This window comes from Muntiacus reevesi, chromosome 3 (genome assembly GCF_963930625.1).
Source record: "Muntiacus reevesi chromosome 3, mMunRee1.1, whole genome shotgun sequence".
Taxonomy (NCBI): Eukaryota; Metazoa; Chordata; class Mammalia; order Artiodactyla; family Cervidae; genus Muntiacus; species Muntiacus reevesi.
Genome location: NC_089251.1, coordinates 49,378,390 through 49,390,641, shown reverse-complemented (window position 1 = coordinate 49,390,641; position 12,252 = coordinate 49,378,390). Strand labels below are relative to the sequence as shown.

At 41.9% G+C, this 12,252-nt stretch overlaps 1 protein-coding gene across 4 annotated transcripts in view; it reads right to left on the bottom strand.

Moving 5' to 3' along the window:
- Positions 1 to 12,252, bottom strand: part of CTNNA2 (catenin alpha 2) — a 1,156,373-nt gene that overhangs the window by 154,323 nt on the left and 989,798 nt on the right. The window lies entirely within an intron of this gene.

Genomic DNA, 12,252 nt, shown 5'->3' with positions numbered 1-12,252 from the left:
ATAAATTGAGTGCTTTCCATTAAAACTTGAAGACCCAGCTCAAGTGCCAAATTCCAGGCTGTTCCTCAGGTCCTAGTAGTAAGCAACCCTACTGGAGGACAGCAGTGACATTTCCTATAAAATGATTCTATGAATACCAGAACCAAGTGATATTTTTCAATAAAATTTCAGCCAGAATTAAGAAAACATTAGCACTTTTACTTTCAGCTCCATCTCTTATGAGTCAGAGGTACTGCACAAATACAAAATTATAAGGTTAGTAAACTTGATGCAGGCTTTTTCTTGAAATATTAAGACTAATTAAGCAGGCAAAGAAGTTCTATATTATGAATACTTTTAAATGTACACCAAAAAATCAAAGAATGGGGGGAACTATTTCAGTTTACACAGAATCGTAAAGATCAATTCTCTAATACCATCAAAAAAAAAAAAAAAAGGAAAAAGATGAAAAAGTTGCCTAGACAATAATGATTATTATATTTATTACATATCGGGTACTTCCTAAGTGTTTTACACATTTGCATGTTTAATCCTTACAGCACACCTAGGAGGTAGATATTACTGTTATCAGCATTTACAGATGGAGAAACTAAGGTGCGAAATGTTTAAGTTACCATGGTAGCCTAACCTATCTGGCTCAGGATTCCAACCCATGGGGGTCTAACTGGGAATTATATGTTTCTAGGCTAAAATTATTCCTAAGAATAATCATTAACATATATTGAGCATTTGTAACCTTCTTACTATTCTAGCCAAGAAGTTTTGCACAGATCACATAGGTAGTAATGGAGCTAAGACTTGAACTGAGGCAAACAGGATTCTGTACCATTTTCTTTATGCTATAGTCCAGAGGATGAGATGGTTGGATAGCATCACTGACTTAATAGACATGAGTTTGAACAAACTCCAGGAGATAATGAAGGACAAGGAAGCCTTGTAGCCTGCCGTCCGTGGGGTTACAAAGAATCAGACACGACTTAGCGACTAAACAACAACAACAACAATGCTACAGCTCTTTCCCTAAGAGGGAAACAGGTGAAAAGACATATTAGAACTCTTCTTATCCATCCCTCTCACATTAGGTCTCCTTAAGAACTTCCTCATCTCCAGCCTAAATTATTTCCGTGTGCATGTGTGTCCTCAGTTGTGTCTAACTCTTTGCGAGTCCTTGAACTCTACTCTGCCTGGCTCCTTTGTCCATGGAATTTTCCAGGCAAGAATACTGGAGTAGGTTGCTATTTCCTAACTCCAGGGATCTTGCAGACCCAGGGACCGAACCCTTGTCTCCTGAGTCTCCTGCATTGGCAGGCAGAGTCTTTACCAACTGTGCCTCCTGGGGAAAACTATTTCTGTGGCCTCCTCATCAGCCTCCTCCTTCCAGGCCTGCTCTCCAAATCCCTTCCCATCCATCAAGCCTGTGAGACAGATACTACACAGGACCCACCTTAAAGTAGTTTGGCTTTTAACATATGGCTTCCCTAATGGGTTAGATGGTAAAGAATCTGCCTGCAATGTAGGAGACTCAGATTCTATCCTTGGGTGGGGAAGATCTTCTGGAGAAGGAAGTGGCATCTCACTCCAGTATTCTTGCCTGGAGAATCCCATGGACAGAGGAGTCTGGTGGGCTACAAAGAGTCAGACATGACTGAGCAACTAACACCTTTTTTTTTTTTTTTAATTTTTAGACACTGCCCTGCCCAAAACCCTTCAGTCATTTCCCATCCCCACACAAAACTCTGGAATCCTTAAAGTCACCCAGCGGGCCAGTCATTTATCTAGATCTTTTCTCCTCTTTTGGCCTCACCTTCCTCCACCCCTTTCTCACTGCCCCATTGGTTAGCCTCCAACAACCCATAACCCCTAGAAATTCCTTCTTACACTCTAGCTCTTGCCTGAGAACTTGGTTCACACTGGTCTTCCTGCGTGGAATGGAAGGTTCCAGGATCGCCCTTGATTTTTTCTGGCTTCTCTCCATCTGTTAAAAGATTCAGCTTAAGTGTTGTCTCCTCCAGGAAGTACCCCCTCTGCCTCCTCTCACCCTGACCTATGGCTCACAGCTGTCAGATTGCCCCACTGGACCCTCAGAGGAGACAAAGCCCACTAATGAGGACTGACGCTTCCAGGCTAACTCTTCCTTGGGAAATGGTTCATGTACCTACAAAGTCCTACTGAGAATCTTCTGATGGCTCTTTGTTTCCAAGATGTTTTCAGTTGTGCGCTAATTATAAGGCTGAAGCTGACGCTGGTGCCACTTTTTTTGTGAATACGTGACATCTAGGAGGAACCAAAAAGGACTATAAATTACCTAGCTGATGATGAAAGTTCTCCATATATCCCTTGAGACTGCTTAACAGATCTTTTATAACTGGTTCAAACAGCTGCAGCATTCTCAAAAAAGGCATCGCACTTACAGTTAACTTTTTAACTAACTTTAATAGCACAAATAGCTAAAGAAAGCAAGCACCTGGAAATTCTCACATCCAGGTCCATTTGTGGGGTGGGAAATGAGTTAGCAAGATACCTGCAAAGTTGTGCAGTTGCATTGTATGCCCAAGATGGAAATGTACACGGCTTACTGGACTTTACAAACACTTCAATTGCCTCCCTCTACATTTGGAGTGCACACAGGTCCACTCTTAAGTGGCTTCAGGCATCACACCTATTAGGATTATCCTTCCTCCTCTCCACTGAATTAACACATAGCCTTGAATCAATGTGAGAAAGCCATATACTTTCAGTTTTGGGGAGGGAGGTGATAGTTGTTTATATGCTGGGTCTCCCATTTACTCTTTGTTAACTATGTTGCACATACTTTAGAAACCATAGACAGGTTTGCACGCATGCTAAGTGTCCAACTCTTTGTGACTTTATGGACTGTAGCCCGCAGGCTCCACTGTCCTTGAGATTATCCAGACAAGAGTACTGGAGTGGGTGGCCATGTCCTTCAGGAGAACTCCCCCACTCAGTGACTGAACCCGAGTTTCTTATGTTTCTTATGTCTCCTGCATTAGAGGCACGTTCTTTACCGCTAGCGCCACTTGGGAAGCCCATGGACAAGCTTAAGGGATATTAAAAGAGATAATTAGGCTTTAATTAATTTTTGAAATGAGGTAAGATCTTGACACAGTGTATGTTAGTTACTTGCTCCCCAGATGTGAGAAGAGAAAAATAAGCCATTCTTCGCATGAGACAGATTAAGTGTTACACTGGAGTTTTTCATTATCAAGAACATCTTCTTCCTGCCTCTCTGAAAATCTAGGTCTTAACTCATATTTCATGTCACAAAGAAACTCAAGCCAACTCTGATAGTTCCTCATGGCCTTGGGGCTTGCTTAGACTTCATCTTTTGCTTTACCCTTAAGCTCCATAGGGCATCCACCCAGGACAAGCCATCAGCCAAGGACTCAATGATTCCTTTTGAGGATTTCATGAGGCATTAGGAATGCCAAATCTGGAAGTCATATGCTCTCAACAAGGTTCTGAGCTGTTTTATAACTTTCTGTTTCTGCCCTGATCCTGGACCCTTAAGCCAATGCATCCACCAAAGAACTGATGGTTAACAGAAGGCCAGCCATGGGCCACCTGTTTAAAAATGGGTACTCATTCAGCAATCGTCCTAGACCAGGCACTGCTCCATGGGTTTTAGTGCATAGTTCTATTGAATCTACACCATAAAGCCCAGCCCTCATTCCCTCATGCTCATATTCAGTCATGTCTGGCTCTCTGTGACCCCATGGACTGTGGCTCACCAGCCTCCTCTGTCCATGAAATTTTTCAGGCAAGAATACTGGAGTGGGTTGCCTTTTCATACTCCAGGGGATCTTCCTGACCCAGGAATCAAACCCGTGTCTCTTGTTCCTCCTGTACTGGCAGGCAGATTCTTTACCACCAAGCTACCAGTGAAGCCCAATAACTCCCAAACATATGTATAATTACTAGCTACATCTAAGTGGTAAGAAATAAAGGAGACATAGAGACAATTCCCTAATCAAAGTCCTACAGGTTCTATGTGGTAGAGCATGGATTTGAAGCCAGAAGATGTAGCCTTATTTTCCCTAGCTTTGTTCTTGTTGTAGTAGAATTCCAAAAATGGCCCCGGATTCCTACTTTCTGATATACACACTCTACATATTCCCCTCGTTTTGAGTATGAGAGAGACTGGCATATATGATGGGAAGGTCACTCTCAATTTTAGGTTACTAATCAGTTGACTTAGAATTAATCAAAGAAAGATTTTTCTGGGTAAACCTGATCTAACCAGTTGAGTCCTTTCAAAGAAGGTAAAGTGTAAAGACATACTCTCTTGATGATCTTAAGGAAGTTCAAGAAAACTGCCTTGTTATAGAGAAGCCAAGTGGCAGGGAACAGCAGGCAACCTCTAGTTACTGAAAGTGGCCCCTGGCTGCTGGCAAGCAGGAAAGCAGAAATACCAGTTCTAAAACCACCAGGTACTGAATTCTGCCAACAACTTCATGTCCTTAGAAGAGGACCCTGAGCTCCAGAAAGGAGCTCAGCCCGGCCAACACCTTGACTTAAACCTCAGGATGCCCTGAGAAGAGATGCTCAACAACTGACCTACAGAAACACTGATGCTGATAAACTTGCATTGTTTTAAGCCATTGTTACTAGCTTGCAGTAGTTTGAGTGGCTGCCATAATTTGGACAAAAATCATCAACAGAAATCTAATGCAATTCCCCTACCCTTCCTTCCATCCAGCTCCCACCCAGCTCATGAGCCTTGTTTCAACATCCTGGCTTCATTTTGGGCTTCCCACGGGGCGCTAGTGGGAAAGAACCAGCCTGCCAATAGAGAAGACATAAATAAGAGACTCGGGTTCATTCTCTGTCAGGAAGATCCCCTGGAGGAAGGTATGAGAACCCACTCCAGTATTCTTGCCTGGAGAATCCCATGGACGGAGAAGTCTGGCAGGTTACAGTTCAGCCTCTCCCACTTGGCCTTACACATGACTTCCTGGTCTCCATATCCTCAGCCTGGAATAGCTGGGCTCAAACAGGCCACTACTTGGTTCTTTCTCCTGTTTCTCTTATCTTCCTTCCAAGCTCTGAACCCAATCCTGGCACTGACCTGTGTGGCCAGGGCTTCCCTTTAAACTGGAAACATGTTTAATGCAGGACTTTCTAAGTAGTATTATAAAGAGATTTAAGGTTTCTACAGACCAGCCAAGGGTTTTATTTTGTTTGTTTGGGGGCCTGGGTACAGAGCTGCAAAAAAGGAGAAAGGGATGCAATCAAGTTTACCATTTCCCCATCCCACCGTTCATACAGATTAGCTTCAGTCAGAACACTTAACAGCATGATTTTGTTAAAATATATAATAAATAATAAATTTGTTATAATACATAATAAATATATTTATGCATTAGCATTGTAACCTTAAGCATTAGCATTATAACCTTTCAATGTTAAAAAAATAAATAAAAGTTCAGCAATCACTGGTGTCACAGAAGTGGTCTTAGCTCTGTATACAGCGTGGTCATGAGAAAAACATTTAAGCTATGTGCACTTCAGTCCATTTTTCTCTGAAATGAATAGATTGAAAAAGATGATCTCTAAAGCCCCTTCCAGCTATAATATCCCATGATTGAAAGATTGTTAAGCCTAGCATTTTGCAATTGGCAGACTCTCTTGACCTGCTGAGCTAATGACCGACGCAGGAATAAAAATCTCACCCATCCAAGACCAAGAGCCAGATCCTTCCATCTGGCTGCCTGGTTCCCAGAGGGCCATTTGCCTTTCTTCCAAAGCCACCAGGGTACATATGGAGGGCTTCAGCAGAGAGGGCCAGGAGTAACTGGGATGCTGACCCAAATGACAGGCTATTGGCAGAGCTTCCTAGATTCAACTGCCAAATACCCTGGGATCTGGGAATGCAGTGGGAAAACGCAAATCAGCTTCATGGAAGAAGGAAAATAAACAAAATAATAATTGTAGATAAAGAGCTTGATTAGGAAAAAAAAAAAAGAAAGAAAAGAAATGCATCATCTCCTTGTCATTTGTCTTTGACTTTAGGCTCCCTTGGAGAGTTTTCTTCCAATGGGGTACGAAAAGGAGCCAGCATGGTGGGCAAGCTGAAGGGGCAGGTCCAGCTGTAGAGAGGATCCTGGGAGGACGAAGGACTTTCTGTTTCCACAAATACGCAAGCTGTGATCATTTCTCTGACTTTCCTCGAAGCTCAGTTGGTAAAGAATCTGGCTGCAGTGCAAGAGTCCACCTGCAGTGCAGGAGATCCAGGTTTGATTCCTAAGTTGGGAAGATTCCCTGGAGAAGGAAATGGCAACTTAATCCAGCATTATTGCCTGGGAAATCCTATGCACAGAGGAGCCTGGCAGACTACAATCCATGGGGTCTCAAAGAGTTGGACATGACTTAACAGCTAAACCACCATAGCTTTAATATCATAAGCAGGACCATTTCCCTGATATCAGGAATCCCTTTAAATTCGGTTAAACTCCATCATGTTGCAATGAGATGTAAGTTTGAAAATTTAAAAAAAAATTTCTGGAGAAAAGAAGTCAAAATTAAGTTTTAAATGATTTAAGATGGAAAAGTTTCAAACGGAAGCGTTACAGGAAGCAGATGTACCTGGGAAGGGGCGCTGCTCCTTTTTTGTTGCTGTTCCATTGCTAAGTTGTGTCCAACCCCATGGACTGCAGCACGCCTGGCTTCACTGACCTTCACTATCTTCCAGAGTTTGCTCAAACTCATCCATTGAGTCAGTGATGATATCTAACCATCTCATTCTCTGCCGCCCTCTTCTCCTCCTGCCCTCAATCTTTCCCAGCCTTGGGGTCTTTTCCAATGAATCAGATCTTCACATCAGGTGGCTTTTGGGGTAGTGTAATTTACTCTAGGCCAGGCATTTCTTTTTTACAAGTATCAGGATTGGGGTGGGGGAGGTTCCCAAGTGGTGCTCACTAGTGGTAAAACATCCGCCTGCAATGCAGGAGACACAAGAGACACAGGAAGAGACACATGGATTGGGAAGATCCCCTGGAGGAGGAAATGGCAACCCACTCCAGTATTCTTGAAGAGCCTGGTGGGCTATAGTCCATGGGGTCACAAAGAGTCAGACACAACTGAAGCAATTTAGCACACATGCATGCAATAGGATTAGGAGTCAAACCTCGCTGTCTCTGACCCGACAGTCATGTTTTCCTTCGCTCTTAAGGACCCCAAAAAAAAGTGAGCTATGAAAAACTTAGCGAGTTTCCCAGACACTCAGTCAGTCCGTCAGTTCAGTCACTCAGTCGTGTCCGACTCTTTGCGACCCCATGAATCACAGCACGCTAGGCCTTCATGTCCATCACCAACTCCCAGAGTTTACTCAAACTCATGCCCATAGAGTTGGTGATGCCATCCAGCTGTCTCATTCTCTGTCATCCCCTTTTCCTCCTGCCTCCAATCCCTTCCAGCATCAGGGTCTTTTCCAATGAGTCCCAGACACTAACCTCTAACAAAGCTCTCCAGTCTCAACATGAGCGTTTGAGAGAAGGGGATACTAGTGCTATCCCATCCAAATTGTTATGGATTCATTTCCAAGCTTGATGAGTTTATCCCCCACCTTCTGCATGCCTGGAGTCTGCACCCTCTGAGGGTGGTCTGGTGTAACTTATGCTACAGAGCTTTCTTTCAGGGTCAGGCTGAGTTTGGACAAAATCACACCTTTGTTTGACCTGCTCTGGTTTCCTGTTTTGCTTTCCCTATTCTCTTGGGTATTCCCTTTAAAAGCATTTTCATAATAAATCCTTTACATCCAACCCATTGACTTAGGGCTACTTCTTGAAGACACCAACATACAAATTTATGAGAGCATTTTAAATGAGTGATATTTCAGTTTTCTCTCATTTTTACCTTATCTAGTGGATTTCTCTTCCATCATTACTTTAGGGAGTTTCTAGCCCTAGTTCATACCGTTTTGGTCCTCGGCTAGGAGAGAACTAAAGCAGTTCTCTAGCAATGTCTTTCAGCGTGTCACTCTTAATTCTATAGCAAATGTCTGGGGGACTGGTTAATAACACAGTGCCAGCTTTTCTCATTTCAGTGATCTGGCCAAAAGACTATATAGCTCTATCTTTCAGAAAGGAAGAGTTACAATGATATATTTTTGATTGTGCAGAACCAAGTCATTCTCTTTCTGAGATGGTGAAAGCATTCTGATTGCTTCAAATAATGGAACTGATACTGGTCTAAGCAATCAAATGTATAAGAGATATAATAATCAAGATGTAATTGATCTTTGTATTGGCGTTACTCCAAATAAAGCAGAAATTGCAATCTTTGGACCTATTCAGTTTTCCATTTAGTAGAAGTCTAAACTGAAATAGGGGATATGATATTTAACAAGAATCCCTATCTGACATAAGAGATGCATCACATTTGAATGCATGTTTTAAAGAAGGAATCAAATGAATCTGACTAAGAACATAGACATTCACTGCTTTTATCTATAAATAAATAAACAAGAAAACAAAAGAAGAAAAATATCTAAGCTTCTAAGAAAATGAAACTCCAGGAGCAGAGAATAAACTTTTGGTTTTAATGGAAAATGCTTTATGAAGATAAAAAATAACAAATAAAAAAAAATATATATACGGAATTTAGATAGATGGTGGCGATAACCCTATATGCAAAACAGAAAAAGAGACACAGAAGTACAGAACAGACTTTTGAACTCTGGGGGAGAACGTGAGGGTGGGATGTTTTGAAAGAACAGCATGTATACTATCTATGGTGAAACGGACCACCAGCCCAGGTGGGATACATGAGTCAGGTGCTCGGGCCTGGTGCACTGGGAGGACCCTGAGGAGTCGGGTGGGGAGGGAGGTGGGAGGGGGGATCGGGATGGGGAATACGTGTAACTATATGGCTGATTCATGCCAATGTATGACAAAACCCACTGAAATGTTGTAAAGTGATTGGCCTCCAACTAATAAAATAATATTTAAAAAAAAAAAAAAAAAATCTATACTCTGAGACAAAGTCTCTGAAGTCTGTAGGGCCACACTGTATTCCTTGAATCTATAGCCTGTGTTCTGGCACCCAGCACTGCTGTCTTGGAACCTTTGAGTATGTTGTTGCTGTTGTTTGGTTGCTTAGTTATGTCTAACTCTTTGCGATCCCATGAACTGTAGCCAACCAGACTCCTCTGTTCATGGAATTTCACAGGCAAGGATACTGGAGTGGGTTGCCATTTCCTTCTCCAGGGGATCTTTCCAACTCAGTGATCAAAACTGTGTTTCCTGCAATTCTTCTGCACTGCAGGTAGATTCTTTACCTTTGAACCCCTGGGGAAACCCACTGCTATGAGGAAAGAAGTGGCACAATCACAACAGCTATTTTCAAACATTTGAGTGTATTCAGCTACACATCACCTTCCACTTTCTTAATTATAGATAATGATCAAGTTTTAATAGCTCTCCCTCTCTCTGAACCATTGAGGTTATTGTGTAAAGAAATTCACATTGGCTATTGGCCATAATGTTTAGCAACTAACAGGCACTTAACCAGCATTTATTGGGTGGATATATAGATGAAAGGGTGAATGGATGATTGATTGGGTGGATAGGTGGATGGATGGAAGGAAGGAAGGATGAAGTGTGGTGGAGAGATGCTGAATGAAGCAGTAGGAGGGAAAGCTCTCAACCAAAAGGTGAAGAAAATAAACCTTTCTCTTCTTTCTGTACCTTCTCCTGGAGTCCATTCCCAAATGTTCTCCACAATTTAAATCTTTGCCCTCTTTCTGATCAAACATGCTTTCAAGAAAGGACCTAATAAACCCATTCCCAAGAAAACATAAAATTGAGAGAACTTCACTGAATCACACCAATGTTTTGTTTTTCAGACTTGGGGAATGCACAAGCTACTTAAACAGCAACTGCAGAATGGTAAGAATGTATCCACGAAGTACATTACAGCGGGGACGTTGCACAGCACCAGGGGGCACCATTCACATAGAAAACTGTGAGAACTATGCCCCAAGAGGTGCAAAATACGATGACTTGGTTTACAGTTTCTCAGACAGTTTATACTGGGCTACACCTTTCCCAGGCTCACTTCCATCTTTACAGGGGCCAGAGGAATCATTACATAATTATGGAATATTGGCAATGTCAGTGAATATCATAGAGACAATCCCTCTCGGCACTCTTGAAAAATGTCCCCACATAGACGTGTCACAGTCTAAAGAAAGGGCAATTGAGAAATCACATAACTTAATGCTTGATGGGCACCTTTATTTTAAGAGCATTTAGCTTTTGTCTAAATGCAAATTGGCTAGCCTGAAAGATTGGGGCACTGTTCTTTTAAGTTGTGAATTTATATACCTCACAGAGCTGTAAGGTATAAAAATTGGTCCATAAGTAGATCTGTAAGTCAGAAGACAAATTGCATTCACAAACACATGCAAAACTTTGCCATTAAGTAAAAAAAAAAAAGTGTTTTCTATTCAAATTCACACCCACAAACATATCAGATATACTTGGAATGCTGTGGAAAATAGTAACTCAAATATATCGAGAAATCAGTGAAAACATTTTCCCAATTTAGAAAGAGATGAGGCATGGATTGTTGATGTCCATTTGTCTGAGTGGGATCCACTTGTTTCTGGATGGGAAATCAATATAAAATTTTGACTAGATGGTCTTCTCTTCTCCCCATGCAGTTAAAAATGCACCTGTATATATTCCCTACCAATTAGAGACACGTTGAAAGGGCCCTTGACAATACACATTTGGAAGAAGAGGAAGCTTCAAGATTGAGGCTTTTTTTTTTTTTTTGGTGAGGAACAAATATGAGATTGAAATTTGCCTTAAGAAAATCATTTATAAGGACAGATAACAAAAGTGTAGAATGGGTATTATGTCAGTCACAAGTTATCACATAAAATGATTGTTCTGATAAGCCAGAAAAATTCAGGTAGACTGATCTTAAAGTCATGTAGACCATAGCAGTGTCCAAAGTATAAAGAATGCCATGGTTTTGTGAATGGCTAAATCTGCCAGCGAATGCAGGAGACGCAGGAGGCGCTGGTTCAATCCCTGGGTAGAGAAGATCCCCTGGAGGATGAAATGGCAATCTGCCCCAATATTCTTTCCTGAACAATTCCATGTAGAGGAGCCTGGCAGGCTACAGTCTGTGGGGTCAGAAAGAGTCAGACATGACTGAGCAATTGAGCACACTATGCTAAAGGGAAGAGGAAAAATGTTTCGTGAATTACCTGAACAAAGATAACTTGGTGATGTGGCTACACAAAGAGTATTTTTTTTTTTTTTCACAAAGAGTATTTTTCTTGCTTATTAATTTACTCAGAGACTGGATACCCTGTACCTGGAAATTAAAGCTATATCTCTTTTCTATTGATGCATAACAATAACCACAAACATGGTGGCTTAAGACAAGACATACTGATTGTCTCAATTTCTGTGGATTAGGAGTTCAGAAGAGAGTAGGTGGTCTCTCTGCTCAGAGTTTCACTAGACTGGAATTAAAGGGTCTGTTGTGGTCTGATTCCACCTGAGAACTCTTCCAAGCTCACCAGTTGTTGGCAGAATTCTGTTTTTGTGGTTGTAGGACCAAGGTTCCCATGTTTTCGCTGGCTGTCAATCAGAGACCATTTGTTCTTAAAATCCTCCCACTGTTCCCTGTCCTGTGACCCTCTCCACCTGCGGCAGTGCACTCCTTCAAGACCAGCAAGCCTGTCTCTCTCAGTCATCTAAGATGGAGTTTAATATAATAAACATGACATAACATAACATAACATAACATAGCATAACATAACATAGCATAATCAAGAGAGTGACAGGACCTCATGTTCATAATTCCTGCCCACGCTCAATGGGAGAGCATTATTCAGGGTATATGTACCAGGGGACAGAGTCTTGGGTACCATCTTAGAAATATGCCTACCACCAGCAGTTTCAGCCAAGTTGGAGTAAAAAGAAGACTGCTCATCTCCTGCCACGGGGAATTCTGTATGATCTGTACCCATTTCCACAGCCACAGTGTTTGGTATAGAGCTTAGGAAAAGGGGAATGTTGATCGTGATCATGCGAAAGGGTCTCTGAGATTCTTGAAGTCATGAAGAGAACTGATTCTTGTCTTTCTAGCCCAGGCACAAGGATATTTTTCTCCCTTGCATGAGTCACTCAGCCTCTTTGGTATTTCATGAATTCAGTGTCAAAGGAGAATGTCCATACTTTCCCGGCTCTTCTCTGCTCATGCAGTTTAGCTGTT